This window comes from Austrofundulus limnaeus, unplaced genomic scaffold, assembly GCF_001266775.1.
Source record: "Austrofundulus limnaeus strain Quisiro unplaced genomic scaffold, Austrofundulus_limnaeus-1.0 Scaffold58, whole genome shotgun sequence".
Classification (NCBI taxonomy): domain Eukaryota; kingdom Metazoa; phylum Chordata; class Actinopteri; order Cyprinodontiformes; family Rivulidae; genus Austrofundulus; species Austrofundulus limnaeus.
In genome coordinates this window covers 1152503-1174014 of record NW_013952460.1, presented here as the reverse complement: position 1 = coordinate 1174014, position 21512 = coordinate 1152503, and the positions used below count along the sequence as shown (strand labels likewise).

The 21512-nt window shown below is 40.9% G+C and overlaps 1 protein-coding gene across 5 annotated transcripts in view; it reads left to right on the top strand.

Moving 5' to 3' along the window:
• The window catches only part of foxp1b (forkhead box P1b), a 230273-nt gene that overhangs the window by 66631 nt on the left and 142130 nt on the right, over positions 1–21512 (top strand). For all 5 annotated transcript variants that reach the window (XM_014009469.1, XM_014009467.1, XM_014009470.1 and 2 more), the window contains one exon: positions 3882–3925. The gene's annotated coding sequence lies outside the window, so the exon portion shown is untranslated. The remainder of the gene's footprint in view (positions 1–3881; positions 3926–21512) is intronic.

The window sequence follows — 21512 nt, the reverse complement described above, 5'->3', positions numbered from 1 at the left end:
CACACACACACACACACACACACACACACGTGCGCACAAACAAACAAACACACACACACACACACAATAACTTTAATGTAATAGATATCTGCATCCATTGGGTGTTGTGTTTGGAATCACCTGCTTCGTTTTAAGGTGGTAAAACAAATTGTTTGTATTTATTCCTTTCTACACACTTTGCAGATTATTTTTTTCTGCACTCCACCTGTTTAATCTGTGTGCGTTCTGGCAAGGTGACAATCACTATAGTCGTGCTTTGGAGTGCACGCAGTGTGCGTGCATTCGGCCGTGCGTCGTCGCGCTATGACGGCAGGAGAAACGAGGTCCAGACTGATTTTTGTGCGTCCCACCTGAGCACTGACGTCACCTGCACTGACAGTCGTCTCGCTGTGTGGAAATGAATGGAGAGCGAGCGACGTCGCCTCCCGTGTGTCGAGCCCTTCACACATGCAGCGGCGCGCGCTCCTCCCGCAGCAGGCAGTGTGGTCGGTCTGCATCCGACCGGAGGACGCGCCGTCACGTAAACATGTAAACAGTTCGGCGTTCATTTTCACACACCCGAACCAGGTCTGGATAAGTTTTTCCCCTCTTCATTTGCGCTCTCAGCCACGCTGCTTCCCGCTTCCTCTGTTTTGACTCCAGCTGGTTACATCATCAAAAAGAATTGCGCGGTTGGTCGGTAGACTACAGATCTCTATCATAGGACTAATTTATATCGTTTCTACAGTATATCGTTTATATCGCGCATTCCTAGTACATATTTTAGAATCCTGTCTCCATTATTATCATGAAGCATAAGATTACAGGTGGCTCAGTTGGTAGGGCTGTTGCCTCTCAGCAAAAAGGTTGCCAGATTGAAACCTGGCTGGGGACCTTTTTGGGTAGAGTGTGCATGTTCTCTCTGTGCATGCGTGGGTTTTCTCTGGGTACCTTGGTTTCCTCCCACAGACTAAAAACATGACTGGTAGGTTAATTGATAACTCTAAATTGTCCCTAGTTGTGAGTGAGTGAATGGTTGTTTGTCTCGATGTGTCCCTGTGATGGATGTGCTACCTGTCCAGGGTGTACTCTGCCTCTTGCACAGTGACTGCTCGATATGAACACCAGTGAGCCTGAAAGGAAGAAGCAGGTAAAGAAGATAATAGATGGAATGGGTATGATTGCAGGAATCAGAGGYCAGATTTGTAGAATTAGACATACTTTGCAAACTTTATGATTTAATTGTCTTCTGAAACAATTTCTGATTATTCTGTGACATGAGGCAGATTCCTCCTAGTTAACAATCTAATGAACTAAACAAGACAAACAAAAAAGAGGTACTCTGAATGGCTCTCATGGGGGAGCTACTTATTGTCCCAATTGCCCCTCTGTCTTTTCGTTTCATTCCACATCGATTCCTGTCCTCGTTGGTTATGCTCTGTCTGCTTTAGCACACACGGGTGGTGTAATCAGTTAGACGTAGCCTTACTGTTACCTAGGTCCTTAACACTGATATTTCTTCCTTCAAGGACAAATGGTGTAGGAGAARGCAGATCCCGTGTGAACTCCCAGTGCTCTCGCTAAGCAGCAGATCCCTTTTCAGCGCCAGCTGTTCTCTCAGATACACCAGGCCACGCTGAAATTCTCTTAATATAATTCTGTGGGCTCAGGAGAATACTGCAAAACAAGCGTGCCAATGAGGAGAACGTTGAATTTTTCATAAGTGGGCTTCAAGCTCGCTGTGTTAGTGGGCAGCGCTCTCATTCATGAGCAGATGTTCAGTGCAGGTTACACTCTGCAGTTAATGTGAACTTACTGGCCTCTCTGCCATTGGCTGCAAGGACGTTGGCAGCGATCTGACATCTGAGAATTACTCCTAGTAAAAGTGCGGGCCTGGAAAGCGTTACCTGGCCTTTTTTAGCCACTTCCCAGCCCAGGAGCTGGATTCTGGATGGGGAAAAGCACTGACAGCCCATCCGTCTTCAGTCCGACAGTGATGAAACACTTGCCACTGTGTGCTTGGGGAATAGAGATGAATTTCTTGCAAACTGATAATTTCTGAAAGTTTTATATCTACTTTTGATGACCGGTGAAACATGAAGTAATTGCACTCGGTTAATTACGTTGTTTGTGAGACATAAATTCCTGCAGGTACTCGCCCCTGTCATTAGAATGGAACAATAGCACTTGCAATGAAAGTATTCTATTACCCTTGAAAGAGGAAATTCATAGAAACACGGCACCTGTGAGGGGGTAACTGTTTGGCCCTGAGTTGAAACCAGCTGGTGCTGTGGTCGGCCTGCTGGGTTATATTCTCTCCCCAGCCTGGTGCTTCAGACATCTGCGTGGCCAGACTGCCCAGCCACGTTTTGATGTGGCTATACAGATCTGTAATAGTTTCCCTCTAACTAAGCAAACGGCTGTGTGATTAGTGTGTGTACGTGACATCAAGATTAGCAGGCAGCGTGCCAATCATCCTGAGTTTGTGTGAAAGTCATCACACTGAAGTTGTTTCCACTGCACATCTCATTTTCACGTTCTAATTGGTCGTTTTCAGGTTGGCTTTATGAGAGCAAAACTAATTAGTGTTTCTAAATTCAGCAGAAAAAAAAAGTCAGCTAGCGTGATTGTTCTGGTTTCGTCTTCAGTGTCAAGCACTCAACAAGAAAATAAGACTAATCGCTTTCAAATCACTCAGATTTTCAGGCCGTAACTCCTGCTCTCCTGGCATTTAGTTTGGTGAGATCAGGGAACAGTAACTGCCCTCTCACCTGTGTACTTTCTTTGTGATTTGTGGGAAGTTTGGACTTGGAGCCGGTGGAAAAAAAAAAAACAATAAAAAAAATAACAATGCGTTGCAATTTAGGTGGGGTTATTTCTGCTTTGATTGTGAATGTCCTGCTGACAGGAGCAGCCCAGAAAGTTTACAGTAGCTGTGACATTGCTGTTACCTTTATTCAAAATCCTCCAGCTGCAGCGAGCCCTCAGGAAGCCCGGCACAGGCCCACATGGGCGGCCGGCGGCCCACGGAGAGGGGAATGAGCCCTGTTTGAGTTGGCAGATGCTCTGCTCTCGGAGAACTTTTGCTGCCTCTGCAGAAAGGCCAGTGGCGTCGACTCTGGTGGGGCGGCGGTTATTCAGGGGGCAGGATGGGCTTTTTCCACCTCTCCTCCCTTTCAGGAAACACATTTTGCCGTTTTGTTTCTTGTGTGTTTGCAAATGGAGGAAAGGAGTTAGGGCGAGAGGACATGGGGCACTAAATGACAAAGCACGGCTATGAGAAAGTGGAGCCTAACGTTTCATAATTGGAAAAGGGCAGTTTATTGTTGTGATCAAGCCGGGTCACAAGGAGGCTTCTGCTAACTCGCTGTAATGGAGTTTCATGTAAACAGAATATAGTCTTTTATTATTTTTCCAAACGTGCAGAGGGAATTTACTCTTCAGAAGCCAGTAATTAAAAAGTGCTAGAGCCTTTATTAAATTAAATTGGACTCGGTTACAGTTTTTAAAAATGTCAACATTTATTTGATCAAGAGAATTCTTTATTGAGCTGATAAATATGCATGTAGGGATGTTTAAAGGCAGGTACTAAATTTAGTTCTAGTGAATATTAATTTGACAGTGACCTGTTTTTGCTCTGTTCACTATTGTTCTACTTGCTGTAACTCAGAGGTGCACACAATATAAAAGAACATCAGAGATGATCTTAATGCATATTTATCAGTACGATAATTGTGGAAAATTTTGTTTTTCCTCTTTATCACATGAGTATTTTAAATAATTTCCACTTTCTCTCTTTTTTCCATTCTCCCACTCCAACCACACACATTTCCCTTCTTCTTTTTCCTTCTTCCACTTCTTMTTCTTTTCCCATCTACTGTATGTGCTGCTTGCTGGACCAGCCAGGAGACTTCAGTGGTGACATCCTGTGGAGCCACAGATTAAAGTAAGTGCCTCACAGACACATCAGCACAACCACTTCAAGTTTTGATCTAAGTTGTTGTTTTAAATACATTTTTTTTTTATAATATGAAACGTGTTGTGATTTGAATGCCACAAAAAGATAAGAAATGGTTTGCATAGTACCAAACTTCCTTGTTTCCCGATGCAGTTGATCATTGACAAGTTTTGAATGTTTAAAGTGTGCTGACAGCGACGAAGCTCGTCAGTGGGCCTCCTATTGGTGCAGACAGTTAAAGGTTAACCGTGAACTTGTCAAGTTCAGGACAGTGCAGCCAGGAGCTGGCTCAGGTCTGCATCCCCGGACTATCCTAGAAGTCATTACTCCTTGTGTGGTGTATAAACACCTCAAAAACAAACAATGACCCTGGGCAGAGTCTGCACCGCAAAACAATTTCAAAGCCGGTAGTGTAGTGTAAACATGAAACATGGCTAACCTTCACGCAGGGAAGAYTTCACCTTAAACCTGCTGTTTGTTTTATAGTCCCTGTTGACCTTGGTCAGGTGTAGTTTACATCTATTCTGTTTGGTTCTGCTGGATGGAAATCTAATTTTATGTTGGCATTTAGGCTGAACTTCAGTGTTGTTGTGGTTCATTTTAACTGACTTATTATTATTATTATTATTATTCCATCCATCCATCCATCCATCCATCCATCCAATTATTATTATTATTATTATTATTAATCAAATTTTACTTTTTGACAGTGTTGCTTGCCAAAAATTGATATTAAATTTTGTAAAACAACCATAAAATTTGCTTTGCATAGCCCACGTCTCTGACATGATGATACATCAAAAACTAGAAGAATTTGCATTTCCTGTGAAAACGCAGTGTGAATGCTAAGTGCTGAACGAACTTCACAAAATTTATTGAAGAAAAGAAAAGCTGAAACAGTTCAAATGTGTAAATGAGCAGAACACAAGCAAAATCAAGCTACAATGAACAGAACAGTGGCTAAAAGCTAGACTTAGCAGAGCAATAGCTAAAAGTAAACCGTGCAAAACAGTAGCTAAAAGCTAAATTTTACAAAACAGTAACAAAAGGCTAAAGCCAGCAAAATAGTAGCTAAAAGCAAATTTGTAGCTAATAATTGTAGCTAGTAAGCAAAATTGTAGCTGAAAGTTAAAACCAGCAAGACATTAAAAATACAAAAGGTAAAATATAAATTTAGCAGTAGCTACTAAAAGGAAAATGGAGACAAAAAGCAGAGCTAGTAGCTGAAAAAGACTTCAAAGAGAAAATTATTTTTGAAGGAATTGAAGAGATTTCAATATATTTCTATAGACAACACTAAACATTTTGTAAGGCATAAAAGTTAGAAATGCCATAAGCTAAAGCAAACTGTATGCTGAGGCCTTTCATATTTGAATGTTCAAAATAAAATATTCAGAAGTAATTTGATTTWAAAAAAACCTGTCCGAAAAACAATGAACAGGAAAGCGATTAAAGACTCAGTGTTTTGTTTTTTCATAGTTCTCTTGGTGTGTGTCAGCTTTGTCACACTGATCTGACCGTACAACAATKTGAATGCATACTTGTTAATAAAGCTCAGCAGCTGAAGGATCAAATAGTGTCTAATGAAGGCCTGAGTGGACACCTTTTTTAAAATAGTCTCTGCTAACTCGTAAAAGTTCCACTGGAATTGGGTGTACAGGTCTCAGAGAAGAGAGAGGAGTCGAGTGTTTGGGGTTCAGAAACGGGGGGAATCTGTACATGTGTTCAGTTCAACATGTTCACATCAGAGTCAGATTGAGGCTAATGAAAGACTGATCTTAGAACACAAGCTTTACATGAATGATTCTACTTTGTCTATATCAGAAACTATTCAGCCGTGTACATTTGCTTGATTCGGCSCTGCCCAGGTCGGTTCAGCRTCTTTACATTGGGTGGTCTCACCCATTTTCAGCTCTGTTCTAAAGGCCCCCACATACTCGGGCGCACTTCGGTCYGCAGAGGTCCGCGCGGACTCGAGGCAGACTCAATGCGGACTCGAAGTGGACRTACGCGGACTGGTCCGCGCAGAGATCMATTTTTTACGTCCGCGGTGCGCACAGTGGCATGTACTGTTCTGGGTGCGACACCAAGCTGATAAAGTTGAGAATCGGTGTCATTTGTGGACGAAATAACCGTCTCATGGAGGAGATTAGAAAACGTTATGACGCGTCAATGAAGGAATTTAAAGACTTTCAGCGAGCAACAAATTTGTGGGAGGAAATAGCTCTGGTAGGTAGTTCCTTTCTTTTTTTTTCTTTTATTGTTTTAAAGCTAAAATGCAAACTATCTCTTCCTCCTGATCTTTGATATCATGACTGAAATTGTTTGAAATTAAAGAATTCGTCAGGCGGTCAGTAMGCTYGAGYATGAAGTCTCAAACATCCGCGGACAATATGCGCRRAGTCAGSGYGGCTCATGGAATGTGCACAGTATGCCCGAGTATGTGGGAGCCTTTAGAACAGGGGTGTCCAAACTTTTTTAGTGGGGGCCAAATACAGAAAAATAAACAAAGGGCCGGGCCACACACTAGAAGTGACATATTGATACATCAATAATGTGTGTATTTCTAACTCACCCATTGGGCATAAGGTCACTGTGGTTAGTCTTCGCATGGGGGGGATAAAGTACTGAGGGGGTTTTAAGGTCAGGTGAGGGGTTGGTTAGCTGTCCTTCACACCATTTTCTGTAAAATAATGAAAACATAAATGGATCAGTTTGACTGTAATAATGAGATACATTCATACATCAATAATGTGTGTATTTCTAACTCACCCATTGGGCATAAGGTCACTGTGGTTAGTCTTCGCATGGGGGGGATAATGTACCGAGGGGGTTTTAAGGTCAGGTGAGGGGTTGGTTAGCTGTCCTTCACACCATTTTCTGTAAAATAATGAAAACATAAATGGATCAGTTTGACTGTAATAATGAGATACATTCATACATCAATAATGTGTGTATTTCAAACTCACCTCTGACTGATAGAATTCAGGGAGGGAGAGAAGCTGATGTTGACTCTTCAGAGAATCATCACATTGCATTTCGGTCAGTTCTAACTGCAGACACTTTGTCTGCATCCACCAGSAAKGGGGTTGAAAACAGCTTGATTTGTTCTTCAAATTCCAGAAAAATCTTGGAAACGCTGGCTGAATTCTGTCACGACAGATTTAATCACAGACTCATATTTCTCCTTTTTAGCAGAAAGATGGGTCTTTGGAAAAGCAGACTTGATTTCAGACAGCGCAGGAAAGTGTGCAGCATTAAAGACTCGTAGTTGTGTCTCAAACAGGCGGAGCTTTACGCAGAAGGCTTTCATGTGCGCATACAGTTGTGGCACCAGCTGTTCTTTGCCTTGTAGGTTCTTGTTCAGTGTATTCAGATGATGTGTAAGATCAACTAAAAATGCCAGGGCTGCCAGCCACAGAGGGTCACTTAGTTCACGAAGAGGTCGGCCCTTTTCTTTTAAAAACTGCCGTTGTGCCTTTTAGGCTCATCCTATCAAACAGCTCCTCCGTAAAGCAAAAATTATCACCTACTCCCCACAAAAAAAATTAACAGTTGCACGGTGTCTGTGGCATCCATGCTCTCATCGCATGCTATCGAGTAAAAATCAAAACCACAAGCTTTGTCACTCACCGCCATTTCTGGAGACTCAAACTGAACGCAGTGTCACAGTCACAAAAAGGTTCTTCTTCTCTTCTCCTCTTCTCTATAATTTCGTTTCTGTGGCTGGCTCCATCCAGTGTTGAAACTGAGAAGYGCAACARAGTTGAGCTCAAAGTTCTTGTGYGGGCCATTTTCAATTATATTTTCAGAATTTTCTGCGGGCCAATAAAAATGGTACGCCTGCGGGCCGTAGTTTGGACACCCCTGCTTTAGAACGTACCACTTGCGACWTGTTACTGGGAAATTCCCACTTCCCAGTACAACTGGGCCATTGCAAAAATAGCCAGTAAAAATACAACTAAACGCAGATTTACATGGTGAATTTCGCTGGATAATTTTTAATCCTGGTCACCTCAACCTATTCATAGGATGCCATCATTTTGCAGGTAACATAATCAACATGCTTTATGGGAGATTATGGTCAATTCTGGGTTTAAAGCAGCTTATTTTGAGACATTAATACAGGACTATTAAACTAAGTTACTCAGGGGGTCACAGTTAATYAAATCCAACAACTGAGGGGCCGAACAAGTCTTATTATATTTCACCTTTTACGTTTGTTTATTTTTTTGCACGTGTTATAGATTTATAGATTACAACTGATTTAAAATCTAGTTTTCTATTAAATTAGGGAAAAACAAATGGGGCCTGCAGGACTTGAGTTTGACACGTGGTTTAGGACCAGCCTGGACCTCAGGATATACTAAATGGACCTGGAGGACACATAAGGCTTAAGGAGGTCAGACAGTACAGGAGTCTGTCCTTTCAGGACAACTGTAGTTTTTTTAAATGGTGGCAGAGAATGGTGAGCCTTTTGGGACTTTATTTCTCTTTTATTTATTGTCCTGATGCATCTCAGTAATCCAGGTAAAAAATCAAAAGGAAAAAAAATTGTATAGGTCCTCTGGACGGGTTCTTCTTTAATGAAACGTTTCGTCTCTCYTCCAAGAGACTTCTTCAGTCTGAGAGTTTCAGGCAAAATTCAGGCTTTTAAGCCCTGCCTCCAGGTGACTGATACTCACATCACATGGCTATCGTTCACACCTAATTAATACCTATTGTTAACAGGGGGTGGAGTGATACTGCCAATGGCAGAGCTGTAGGAGGGGGACAGCTGAAAACGGAGGCCCCCACCTCTGTTTAATGACGGACGGTCTTTCTTTACAAAAATGGCTTCTTTTACTCCTCTCTCAAACCAACGTTCCTCCCTATCAAGAATGAGAACATCCTCATCTCTGAAAGAGTGACCGCTGGCCTGTAAATGAGTGAAAACTGCAGAGTTCTGGCCATTAGATGTAGCTCGTCTGTGTTGGGACATTCTTTTGAACAGTGGTTGCTTTGTTTCCCCGATGTATAACTGGTCGCAGTCCTCCTGGCACTTAACAGCATATACAACATAGCTCTGTTTGTGCCGGGGCACCGGATCTTTGGGGTGAACCAGCCTTTGCCGTAATGTGTTTTGGGGTTTGAAAGCTACTGGGACATCATGTTTAGAAAATAAACGTCTCAGTTTCTCCGAAACACCCGCAACATACGGAATAACCACTGGTTTGGGTCTGGGTTTGSGGTCTTCATTTTCACCTGAAGGTTGCATGGAATCCTGTCTGTGTTTCAGAGATGAGGATGTTCTCATTCTTGATAGAGAGGAACGTTGGTTTGAGAGAGGAGTAAAAGAAGCCATTTTTGTGAAGAAAGACCGTCCATCATTAAACAGAGGTGGAGGCCTCCGTTTTCAGCTGTCCCCCTCCTACAGCGCTGCCATTGGCAGTATCACTCCACCCCCTGTTAACAATARGTRTTAATTAGGTGTSAACGATAGCCATGTGATGTGAGTATCAGTCACATGGAGGCAGGDCTYAAAAGCCTGAATTTTGCCTGAAACTCTCAGACTGAAGAAGTCTCTTGGAGAAGAGACAAAACGTTTCATTAGAGAAGAACCCGTCCAGAAGACCTATACAATTTTTTTCCTTTTGTTCTTTTATTTATTGTTGGTGGTACGTTTCAGGCGGCCGCACTTTCACGACCTGCCTACATCGAGGCAGCCCTCATGCAAAACTAGTGAGACCGTGTACATCCGGGTCGGGTTGAATTAGGGCGAGGTGATATGTGCTGAGACTGAACAATGTGGAAACGTTTTTTAAGAAGCGGGGTGATTCTACTGTTCCTGCACTGCTCTGTGTTGTCTTGTGGTCTGATGAGGATCAGCCCGATTTTTTTTTCAACTGCAGTATTTTTGATATTCGCTAAGTAAGGAGGAACTCCACCATGCTCGTTTCCAGCTTAATATGTGTGCAAAAACAGTTTGATAGTAAACGGAAAGTCTGAGCGTTGTGTCATTTGATGATGTAAATGAGCCATCTCAAATTTTTCCCCACCCTCTTAAGAGGGATTGCATTTACATAACAGGCTGGGGTTTGATACTCGTGCAAATTGTTCACACAAACCTTATTTTGTCCTTTTTTTTACTCAAGTTGTTATCCAAATGTTTTGTTAATCAAAATATTTAAATAAAAATGCAATCAGATGAATGGGGGGAAAATAGCTGTGAGTGGAAAAAAAAAAAGCAACTCCCACAGCAAAACTTTTTAAAGCAATTTACAGTTGCAGCAGTGCTGTGCATGGAAATGAATCCTAAACTTGTAATTACATGGCACTTTTGAATATTAATTGGACAGACAAGGACACAGAAATGTGAATTGTAAATTCACCACTCCTAAGCTACTGCAGCATTTCATTATTAAATACCTTTCTGCTCCTGTGGTGCCGGGCTGCTTTTACTAAGTGAAACAATGTCATTTGATTTTCGCTGATATAGCATGTGTACTTCATAGATGGATGGATTGGATGTATCCAATTAGCCATGGTCATTGCTTGTGCATTTAAGCTGACAGTGGAGCTCCTGCATGACTTGAATTTGATATTTTTTTATTTCTTTTTTTAATACTCCTAAAAGCGGTTTAAAGAGCCATAAAGAACACAGTGTGTAGATTGCACACCTGATACAGATTTGATTTACAACTCTCATAAATTGTCCAAATCAGACAAGAGAGAGAAATAATTGRTTTTCTGTAGGTAATGTATAGAAAGGAGAAACTGATGTGGCCCAGATCCATACCTTTTTCTTTCAGTTTTACACACGGCACTGGAAATACATTTGACTTTCATTTAAGGTGTTAAAAGAGTGTGCGTGTTAGTAGATAATGCATTTCTTTAATGCCCTGACGTTGTACAGCCTGCACTTTGGCAGCAGGCTATGAGCTGTGATGGCTCGTAGCACCGACCGCACAGATGCACACGGCGTCTCTTCAGGCCTCCTGACCTTCCAGACGTTTCAGACCATGCCGGCCGTTTTGTAAGCGAGGGTCCTGTTTGTAAACATGAAAGGAAGCATGAGAGGCACGTTTGCCCCGGTTGTGCTCGGCTCGCAGACAGGCACAACGCAACATGACAAGCAACAGATGTGTCACAGAGGGTGAAATCAAATCAGCCGTCCAGCATGGACTTGTGCACGCCATCAGACACGTTCGCAGTGATGAGGCAGGGAGGCAGCGAGCGCTGCTGGCAGATGAGACAAGGCAGCGCCTCTGCTGCTCCCAGCTTCCTGTCTGGAAAAGGACAGGCCTGTTTGTGGGCCGCTTTGACACTCTAGTCACTTTGTCATGTGGGGGTGTTCATTGCGGCTCTGATCATACGTACACACTGCATTCAAAGAGCGTCATATCAGCCATGTGACAGGTAGGCTCCCAATGAGACAACAGCCAGAGGGGGTGTCCTTTTCAATACACTGTGTGAGTACAAATACACAGAGCGCTGAGACAAAATAACATCACATGACAACCTTTTTGGACTGCTCTTATGTTGTCTTTTTGCAGTTTGGGAAGAAATTTGAACCAAAAATGTGTTTTTAGTGCTGCTCTGCTGCAGAGCAGGCAGACCTGAAAGCTGAAGTCGCTGCCAACCACAAACTGATTGTTGTGTTTGACAGTGGCAGTAAAAAAGCGACGCACGTTGACTTTACACAATGAATATGTTATTGATATTCTGAGAAGCTTAATCTGCTTGTAGCCTCTGCCCCATAAGCAAATAGTGTGGCTTCATGTTGAGCGGCGGGGAGAGAAGCAGGAATCCATCATCAGAAAGCGTGAATGAATGAATGAAGGTGTAACAACAGCTGCTTGACTGAGTGCGTACTACAGTCCGTCACCCCACATCTGTTTACCTCTCTGACAGCCGCACCAGTGTTTATATCTACAGGTGTAATTGAGCCATTTTCCTGAGGGCAGCTGTAGCCCTCACCAAGTTATTTTACAACTTTCCATTAAAGCGTGGGGGGAAGTTTTACTGATAGCAATCACACCCTGCAACACTGCTATGTAAATATGGCTTATCGGCTTTGCCAATTTGGTTAAGTGACATGTACGTGGGTGATTTACACATCCAACTCTGTGGCTCTGACACGGGCCTCACACTGCCGTCATTTATTAAACACAGGTAACTTACATTTTTAACAAGCAGCAAGAACATATTCATACAAATGATGCCGCGTCCAACTCATATTGAGTAGAAAAAATGCAAATGCAAGGTTTTCAGGCTGCCATGGGGGTAAACTTAACTGTCCGCAACCAGCATGCACAGTGTATGGAAATTGAAATGAGAATATCAAGATCTAAAACACACCATTTAAATATACAAATGTTAACACAAAACAATGTAATGCATTATGGCTTTTAGTATTTGCATACAACTCTGTTTGCTGCTGTGTGCCGCGGATAACACAAGGAAGAGAGAGGCAGAGTGGAGAGGCAGAAACACCGAGTGGAGGTAGTGGAGCACACAAACAAAGCCTTTGTCTGCTGGTCATATGAAAATTGCACGATAATTGTTGAGTTTGTTTTAACATTTCTCTGTAGATAATGTCCTGCAGTTAACAGGAGAAAGCTTTCAATGCACCTCTAAATCTTCTCTCTTTTGAAGTGTTTTCAACTGAAACACGTTTGTCTTTTGATACAGTGAGAACAAAACAAATCCACAATTGTAGTCGAGCGAATGATAGTGGGGAAAAAGTCTCGTTGAAGGAAACATATAAAATGTATTTAAAAGAAAAGAAGCGAATGTGATAACTGTGTTCAGATCTGACACAGCAACAGGTTCACTGAAAAACCATTCAAACCATTTATTTATTCAAAGCTATGAGCGTGTTAGCCTGTGTGAATAAAGGACTTCGTAGTCGACAAAACAGATCTAACAAGCACTAACTATAGCAGTGTTTCCATTAGGGCTGCAACGATTAATCGATTAATCAACGACTAATCGATTAATAAAATAATCGATGACTAATTTAATAATCGATTAATCATTTTCTTTTTTTTTTTGTTCTTTACTTTGTTTTTCTCTCCAAACTGCTTTGACACCTTCCACTGCCACATCTRCCTTTCTGTCCTTGACACACATGCACAGTAGTGGTAACTGGGGTAGGCCGTGGACGTCACAAGACATTATACAGACAGGCTCTGGTATCATGGCTACCTGACAACGGAGCTCAAAAGTGTGGGATCATTTTAAGAAAATGAAAGAGAAACCTGTGTAATATCTGCAGAGCAGAACTTGYCTTCCACAGCAATTATTTTTAGCTAGCATATAGCTAAAATCTAACCATGGTTATATAATAGCAGCTGCATTCTGGCACGATAAGCTGGATGTTTTATATTCAATTAACGTATGATCTGATTAGTTGACTAATCGAAAAAAAATAATCGGTGATTAATCGATTATAAAAATAATCGTTTGTGGCAGCCCTAGGGTCAAACAATGTTTTAGTCAAACAGAACCAACAAGAATGAAACAAAAAGTAAAGAATTAGAGAAAAAATAAATGTTAAATGTAAATAAATTCTAATTATAATAAATTAATAATAGTTTTACATCTAAAAATCACATTTTATTATTTTAATCTATTTTCCACATTCAGCAACCTATTAAATTTCTGTTATGTTTTATGTATGGGAAATACACATTTTTTTTCAGTCAATATTTAATATACCTGGCAAAATAAATTGTTAAAATATATATTATGTGCTTCTGTTTTTTAATTCAGGAGATTATTTAAAAAATCCTTCATTTTATGGGAAGACCCTCTTGATTCAAGAGAAAACTCTGTTTTTTTAAATGGCTGCTTATTAATTAATTGTTAATCAATCTATAGGATAAATCAACTTCAGATTAATTCATTAATCAATAACTTGCATCCTTAAGGAGTTAACTTAATTTATATCTACTCATATTCATGTAATTAAGCCTTTTAATGATTTGGCCGATTAATCGAAAAATTAATCAACAGATTAATCGATTATTAAAATAATCGTTAGTTGCAGCCCTACTTTCCATCCAATTTTAATGCAAACTTTGAGCAAACTTCGAAAATGTCACAAAAAAAGAAATATCATCACATCAGACATGTTTTCATCTACTGGTTTGGAGCGAATCAATCAGGCTACGCAAAGTGTAATAATTACGTCAGACAATGATGTTCCGCATGGCTGTAGTAAACAGGAAGTAAAGTCACAAACTCACAGGGATCTCAGGACAATGAAAAAAAGTTATCAGGAACGTGTTGCTACTATCAGGACAGTTGTAATTATTCTGTCATATCAGCTAGTATTGTTGATGTTACATGCTGTCTGGAGATTTAGAAAAAGAAATACAATTCTCTTCACGTTACGGGAAGATCCAGGAAGACACCGACAGCGGGAGGAGGGTCCATCTGCAGCCACAGCAGGTACAATTATTGGACAGCACGTCAGAAACCTATTCAGCAAATGTGTTTCCATGCGCATTCACTCTTTTATGGAAAATCCAAAAACCACCCCAAGTGAGCGTAAATACTTTTTGGCAAAATTGAGGAATGTTTTGCGAATTTTGCCATATCCATCCACCTTTTCTAATGTCATACTTCAAAAAAACGCTGATGGAAAAATGGCTTATGTCTATGAGAAGATGCAGGGTCYTACAAAAATTACATCCCTTTCAATCCATCCTAGTCACTCCCTTGTCTCCCTACACAGTTCTGCTGAACTCTTAACTCCCTTCTCTGCTCCATCTGCGATTTCTCCCGCTGATATTTTTTTCTGGTAGAATTTCAACCGGGCCAGTCAGCGAACAGAAGGAGTTTTCAATTTTCTGCATCATTCTAGTCTGTCTGTAGTTTAGCGATGGCAGAGGTGGAAGTGAATGAAGCCAGTCTGTGTTGACAAGGCTTCCAAATTAAATTAAATTGGTCTCACAAAGCCTGCAGCTCTCATTTACAGTCATCTCGTTCAGCTCAATACTTCTCTCTTCCCAGTAGGGGATGGTTGTTTACAACGCAGGCAATTTCTGGTTAGCTTCTTAGCTTAGCTTCCTTCACATTTGAGCTGGTTCACTGCATACAAATGTTAGTGATTGGGTAAATCAGACCCAATCATTTTAAACTTCAACAGAGTCCACACCTCCAGCAAGAAATGGTTTCTCAATAACCGAGGGTCCAGACCCTCTGTACGAAGCTAAGTGAAGAACAAGGGTCTGTTTGTTTTACCAGGCTAGGTCTGTCCTTCAAAATCATAGTTTTATTCACAAATTATTGCACTACTGTGTTTCTTTTCACATTCTCATCATCGTTTGCTGTGATTCTGCAGGTTAGACTCAGACCTTACCAAGTCAGAGGGAAGGTGAGAGGAAGAGGGACAGTGAGACCCCAGACGCTGTCTGACAGGGTCAAACATGGTGAAGGATTGCCAGTCCAAACAGTGACATCTGTGTCCACTATAACACACGATGTCATTAAATCTAACCTGTGAGGTTCACTTCTGCTCTAAATCACCTTCCTGTAATGAAGGAAGGCTTATTGATGCATTTTAACTTTGTGTTTAAATGGAGTAATGTTATTGTCCAGTATTGGGATTAATAGTTTATAAGTCTTGACTATACATCTGCATGAAATAGCTCTTTCTATCATTGAGCACTTTTGTTTTGAAAAACAATAAGAAAAGAAATAAGATAATCAAAGTGAACTTCATTCAGGTAAGACAGTGACATATAATATGAAAAATAGTATGGAATAAGTCTTCTGACCACTGAGCTATTGCATACTTAAGAGAAAAAAAAAGGTATGCACGATAATTAGATTGAGACCTCAAACAGGGAAGAGTGCAGCCTAAATGTAGCTTTAAATGAGCCAGAGGTGAGGAGCAGGAAACGTTGGTTGTGAGGGAGAGGGGCCTACCACGAGGGGTTGACCACGGAGCCAGAGATCAGCTTCCCTGTCGAATAAAGATTAGGCCTTTATTTCAACATCTAATCCCTGTAAGTCTCTTGTAGACGAACTTGGGCAGAGCACAGCTTTTAATGGCACAGAGGCTTCGCTGTCTAGCTTCTTATTCAGCACTAGTGAATACATCAACTGGCATAATCCCTGGTTACTCAGTCCATTTAACTCGGATTATAAATCAGATAAAGATGAAACAAGGAGGTTGTCATATTTCTTATTCGATGCTTTATAGTTTATGCCAGTTTAGTCAGAACACAGTCAGACACGTTTAGTTTATACTAATATGTTACATTGTTTCAGATGGTTCTTATTGGCTACTGGCACTTTTTGTTGCTGCTATATTCTGTGTTTACCACTTTGGTGTTTTAATGGGACTATTCTGGTTTTATTTTCTCACATTTTACTGGATAAATGTCTCCAGTATTTCCCTCTCAACTACGCAGAACATCCTATTTTTTTGCATTATTAATGCATGTATTGAATTATTGAGGGAAGATAATTTCTGATCAGATTAATATTAAATCCGTGTGAAATATTAATGGCAAATGTTAAAATTGATGATCTTACGGAACCATTAATTTAATCACAAACAGCCGTTGTAGCTGTGGCGAGGAGTCATGTGGCGGGGGGGCTGCTTCAGCCTCTTTTAATGCTGTTTCCCTTGAGGTTGGTGAATATGAAATATTGCTTTAGTTCACTTTGTTCTGCAAATGTCATCGTCCAGTTCTGCCTGGAGGCTGACGGCCACGCCACATGGGGAAGTTCAGCTGCGATGGTCTCCTTTGTCACCTTGTCCATGGATGACCTGAACTGCAGCCAGGGGAAAAGTTGCAAAGATGTTTTGATGTTAATATCGAGCTGGTCCCTTTATCACCTCTGCTGACTGGCAGAGCTCCACTGGCAGCCCCCCAACTCTTAAACCTTGCTCTTAGTGCTGGTGGCTAAACTCAAAATAACATTGGCTCTGCCTTTCTCCTTTTTTTCTTTAACTCTTTGTCTTTTGACCACAACTGGCACAAAAAGGCTTTGATCATGTGAGCCTAAAGCAGGTCAAATCCAGTCTGTTGTCAGTTTTCATTTGAACTCTTCAAATCATGGTACTGAGAAAAGGTTTGATACATAATTTATTCCATCTCTGGTTTATTATTATAATCTTCCAATTCTTAACACCACATGGAAAATAGAGAAATCATCAGACGCTACTCTAACATAACACCTAGAAAATAGTCCTTTTAATTATGTTTTAAATGCTAATGTGCGTAAAGAGAACAATGGCAGACTTGAAAAATTCCCTGTTCAACATTTGATAGCCAAGAGAGAAGCAAATAATTTCAAATATTTGATATTTAAATTATTTTCAAATGAACAGAGACACAAGTGGAGCGGAGGCACGGGGTTTCCCCTGGTGATCCTCCAGGCTCCTTTGTTTCCTTGGTGCGTCTCATTCATGTTCTGAGGATGTGAGAGAACCAGACCATCCTCCGTAACCCATGGTTGGACGACACCCCGGGTCCAACACGTACAGTACACACACAAAATAAATAAATAAATAAATAAATATCCCTCAGCACTTTAAAGTCCACTGACTCTTTCAGGAAGTGGTGCCCGTCGAGCTGTCCTGATTAAAATGACAATAGTCTAATTAACTCGACCTCAGTGTCAGTGCACTAAATGGCTGATGCCCCGCCAGTTCCTGTTTGAAAACCCTTTGTCTCCTCATCGTACAAAAATATGTTTTTTTTTCTAAAATATGCCTCAACCCCATTTGACAGGATTTGCTAATGGCAATTATTTCACATAAGCTAATTAAATCCAGGCAAAAAATAGAAAAAGTAGAAATCCTCCACTACATTCCTCCAGGGATTTGTCATTTGGAGTATAATATCACAAGCTCCTCCAAGCAATGTTAGTCATTTAGATTATGTACAATTCTAAAGTGATGTCTCGGTCTTTAGCCTGATTTAATTTCAAACATTTTTAATAAAGCTGTTTTTCTCACCTATTGCTCTTGTTGGTCAACTGGTGAAACTGACCGACGAGAACAAAAACACATTTAAGCCAAATCAGCTTCTGCAAATAGCGATATTTGAAAAGCACATTTTACTCAAACCCCTACTAATCTTCGCGTTGTTTGATGGACTCAAGTAAAGAGTGGAGGAAAGAAAAAGGAACAACAACTTTAATGACTGAAGAAAAAAACTGCTTTTTCTTCTGTTATCTTTCTGTGGGTGATTAAGGTCTGTGGGGAGATAATTACGCTTTAGTGTGGAGTTAATGAAACGAAAACTTCTCTTTTCTTGTGAAAAGGAAGGGCATATCTTTTGTACGGGTATCTGCAGACATCTCCCACCCTTGACAAGGCGCACAGAGGATTGGTTTTGTTTTAAGGTTGTAGCCCCCCCTCCTTTCCCCTCCTGTCAGTCTGTGGATGATATGAGCGATCCATGAATGAAAGCAGAGTCAATGAGGTCTGTCTCTCCACTGCACTGTTGCATGTGCCTGTCTGTGAGCRTTAGGCATGCTGCAGGACATCAAATAAGAACATCACAACAGGTCATCGGGGATACGTGCTAATTTGAATGAGAGAAAATCCGGGGCCAGAGAAAGATGAGGAAATTTATCTTAATTCCAAGCTACATATTGTCAAAGCAACAAGCAATCAAGTGACCCCACTTTGCCGAACGTGGAAGGAATGCACAGATTTGAATTTATTACACAGCAACACAGGAACCATGTCTACCATGTGGTTTCAGATGCCCCCCGTTTAACCAGCGACGGGCCGATGCATCGTCTGGAACTGAAGCTGCGCAGCACAAGTGGTGGCYAGAGAGCACATATGAAGCTGTCCTTGTGGAACTTCACATCTGGTGTGTGGAGGTGTGTGTCGGTACGAGGGGTAGCGCCACCCCCTCCTCGCCTCCTGCCCCTCCAACCGCACTCTCACATTTCATCATTTGTTCTCCAGCGGCAGGGCGCTCCAGCACAAGTTGGCCGCTCTGGATCCATCTGTTGTTATTATTTTCCACTGATAATTGGCCTGAACAATGGAATGCCTGTGTCCCCCTCGCCTTTGAAACCATACACCCTGTTTATTTTCCAGAGGTCTCATTCCTGCTCTTCTTTCTCTCCCTGTGTCTTTTGCCTCTGGAACTYTTCCTGTCTCTCCCCTCCTGTCAACTAGTGTCCCCCCCCCGATCCATTTGAGAGAGTTTYGCATGAAAATTACGTCTCTGACTGGCCACACCTCACTATGTGTCACCCAGCATCTGATGCGCCACTCTACGTTTTCCAGATAGGGGCTCATATTCCTGGCAGTTTGTTTCATTTTTTTCACACAACTCTCATCACTCCGTACTGTTCTGCATTCCTCCTTAAAGAAATGGCTCCAGATAGATGAGAAGAATATAAGGAGAGGGGAAGAAGGGATGCAAGAGAGTCATTAGAAATGCAGTTGTTGGCCAGTAGCTGCTGCTATAAATTAGTTTCTCATCTTTTCTTAAGGAGTTGTTTAGCAAAAAATTATATATAAGAATAAATAAAATAATGTCAAGGTGTACTTTTTTTTTGAAAGGAAGACATTTTAATGAAAAACTTCACCAAAAAGGAAGCGACCCACATAAGTTAATTAAACTGTAGTATTTAAAGTTTTAATTAAGAGTTTTAAGCTGTGATTAATCTGTTTCAAGTTGAAGTCTTCATAGTTTGGATAAAACTGTTAGTTTTATTAAATTTTATCTAGACATGTCCCAGTCATTTGTTTTATCCCCCCAAAAAAGAAAAAAAAAAAACAATTAGTCATTTAAGATAAAGTATCTGCTGCTTGTGTTTTAATATAACAAACAGTTGAAACATGAATAGGTTGAATTTGGTCAAATGCTTTAACAGTTCTGCAATAAAGAAAACAGCATTTGTTCTTATAGTTTCTAAATTTATTAAAGTGTTGTTTATTAGTGTTTAAGTTGTCATACGTGTTGTTAAATTAGTGTTTTTTTTTACTTAAGCAGATAAAGTAGCGTCAAGTTTTTRTCGCATAAAAAAACACATTTTAGAACATTTAAATCTGCCATTGGCTGCTCTGATTTTAAAGACTGGCCGTAAAAAGACTCATCAGTTGACTAGCACAAAAATGTTTTTATAAGTTATTTTGTTAAAAGTTAATCTACACTTTGCTACTCCTAATTATCAAATAATAGTCCTATATTGGTCACTGTTGAATCAAGAAATCGCAGGTATTAGTTTGATTCCTATGAGGAAAACATGCTTTAACACCATAAAAAGATGGTAAATGCTGTGATCTGTGCGTGTCTGGGTTGTTTTGCTGTACGCTGTTGTAAAATAACAGATATTACAGGTGAGGTGTGATTATTGATCCCAATCGATCAAAAATCAGAAGGTAAAATCAGATTATTTTATCATTTTTATTTAATTAGAAATGCTTGTTCAAATTTTAAATAAGACACGTTTGTAAATGTTATAAAATATTGTAAATGGGGAAATATTCCAAATATATTTGAGAATGTAAAAGTGCTGTGCTCTTCATTGAAGATGTTTTAAAGATTTTTCTTCTCTTCTTTGATTCTGTCTTCTATGTTCGTGTGGATGTTTGTTTTTTCTGCTTCAGTCTAATTAAAAGAGGCCAGGACAGGTAGGATTCTCAGCAGGCATCTGCTTTGTGCCAGTTCTTCCTCGGCCGAGTGTTTGTGTTTATGCAAAGGGGCCTCTTCCTGCATATTTAATCTAGAGCAAGGCACCGGCTTTTGTTGTGTTTTGACCACATACCTCTGGTCCCGCTCAGCTCGGCGGTCTGGGCTCAAGTTCTCTTTCTCTCTCCCTCTTTCTGTCTCTCATACACATGCACATGTGAAACACTCAACTTTCGCACACTACTTCAGCTACTCTATACCTGCCACTTACGCCTGCAGCTTTCTCCTCTCCTTCACAAGTGGATTTCAAACATTTGGTGCTCGGAGGGAATCTGAATCAGTTTTGTGAACATGTTGGAAGTCTGTTTGGTAAGTTAAATGATTTGTTGACCCCCCCCCCCCCCCCCCACACACACACACACAAAATCTTTCCTCTTTTTTCCCTCCCCTGTTTGCTTGTTATGAAACAGTGTCAGGTGGATGTGTTTTACACGAGAGTGTCTTTTTGTGTGTGTAATTGACAGGAATTGTGTGTGGATAGCAATAGCCAGTACCTGCACTAACTCAACAAACTACTTTGTTTGCAATGCAATAATATATGTTGTGAGGGTGTCTGCATCTGCTTCAAAGACTGAGGACAAGTTTCTAGGCTAAAACTTTTTATTTATTTTTATTTTTGAAGTAGCAGGGTTGCACATGACCTTTATTTAGTAAGAATAAGGTGCCTGTTTTCTTATGGGGATGAGTCATCTGGCCCAGGGCTTCCCAAGGTTGAGGTTGGAACCTCACTGTGGGTTGTGAACCACTAACGGGGGGTGGGGGGCTCTCTAGAAAATCTGTTGAAACTAATGGTGCGTTCACACCGAACGCGATTTCAGCTTCAAAATCGCAGCCAACGCTGAAGTTTGAAGCTCGTGCACTTTGAGGTCAGACGCAGGACATCTGCGCTGCACGGCGACAGCCGCCCC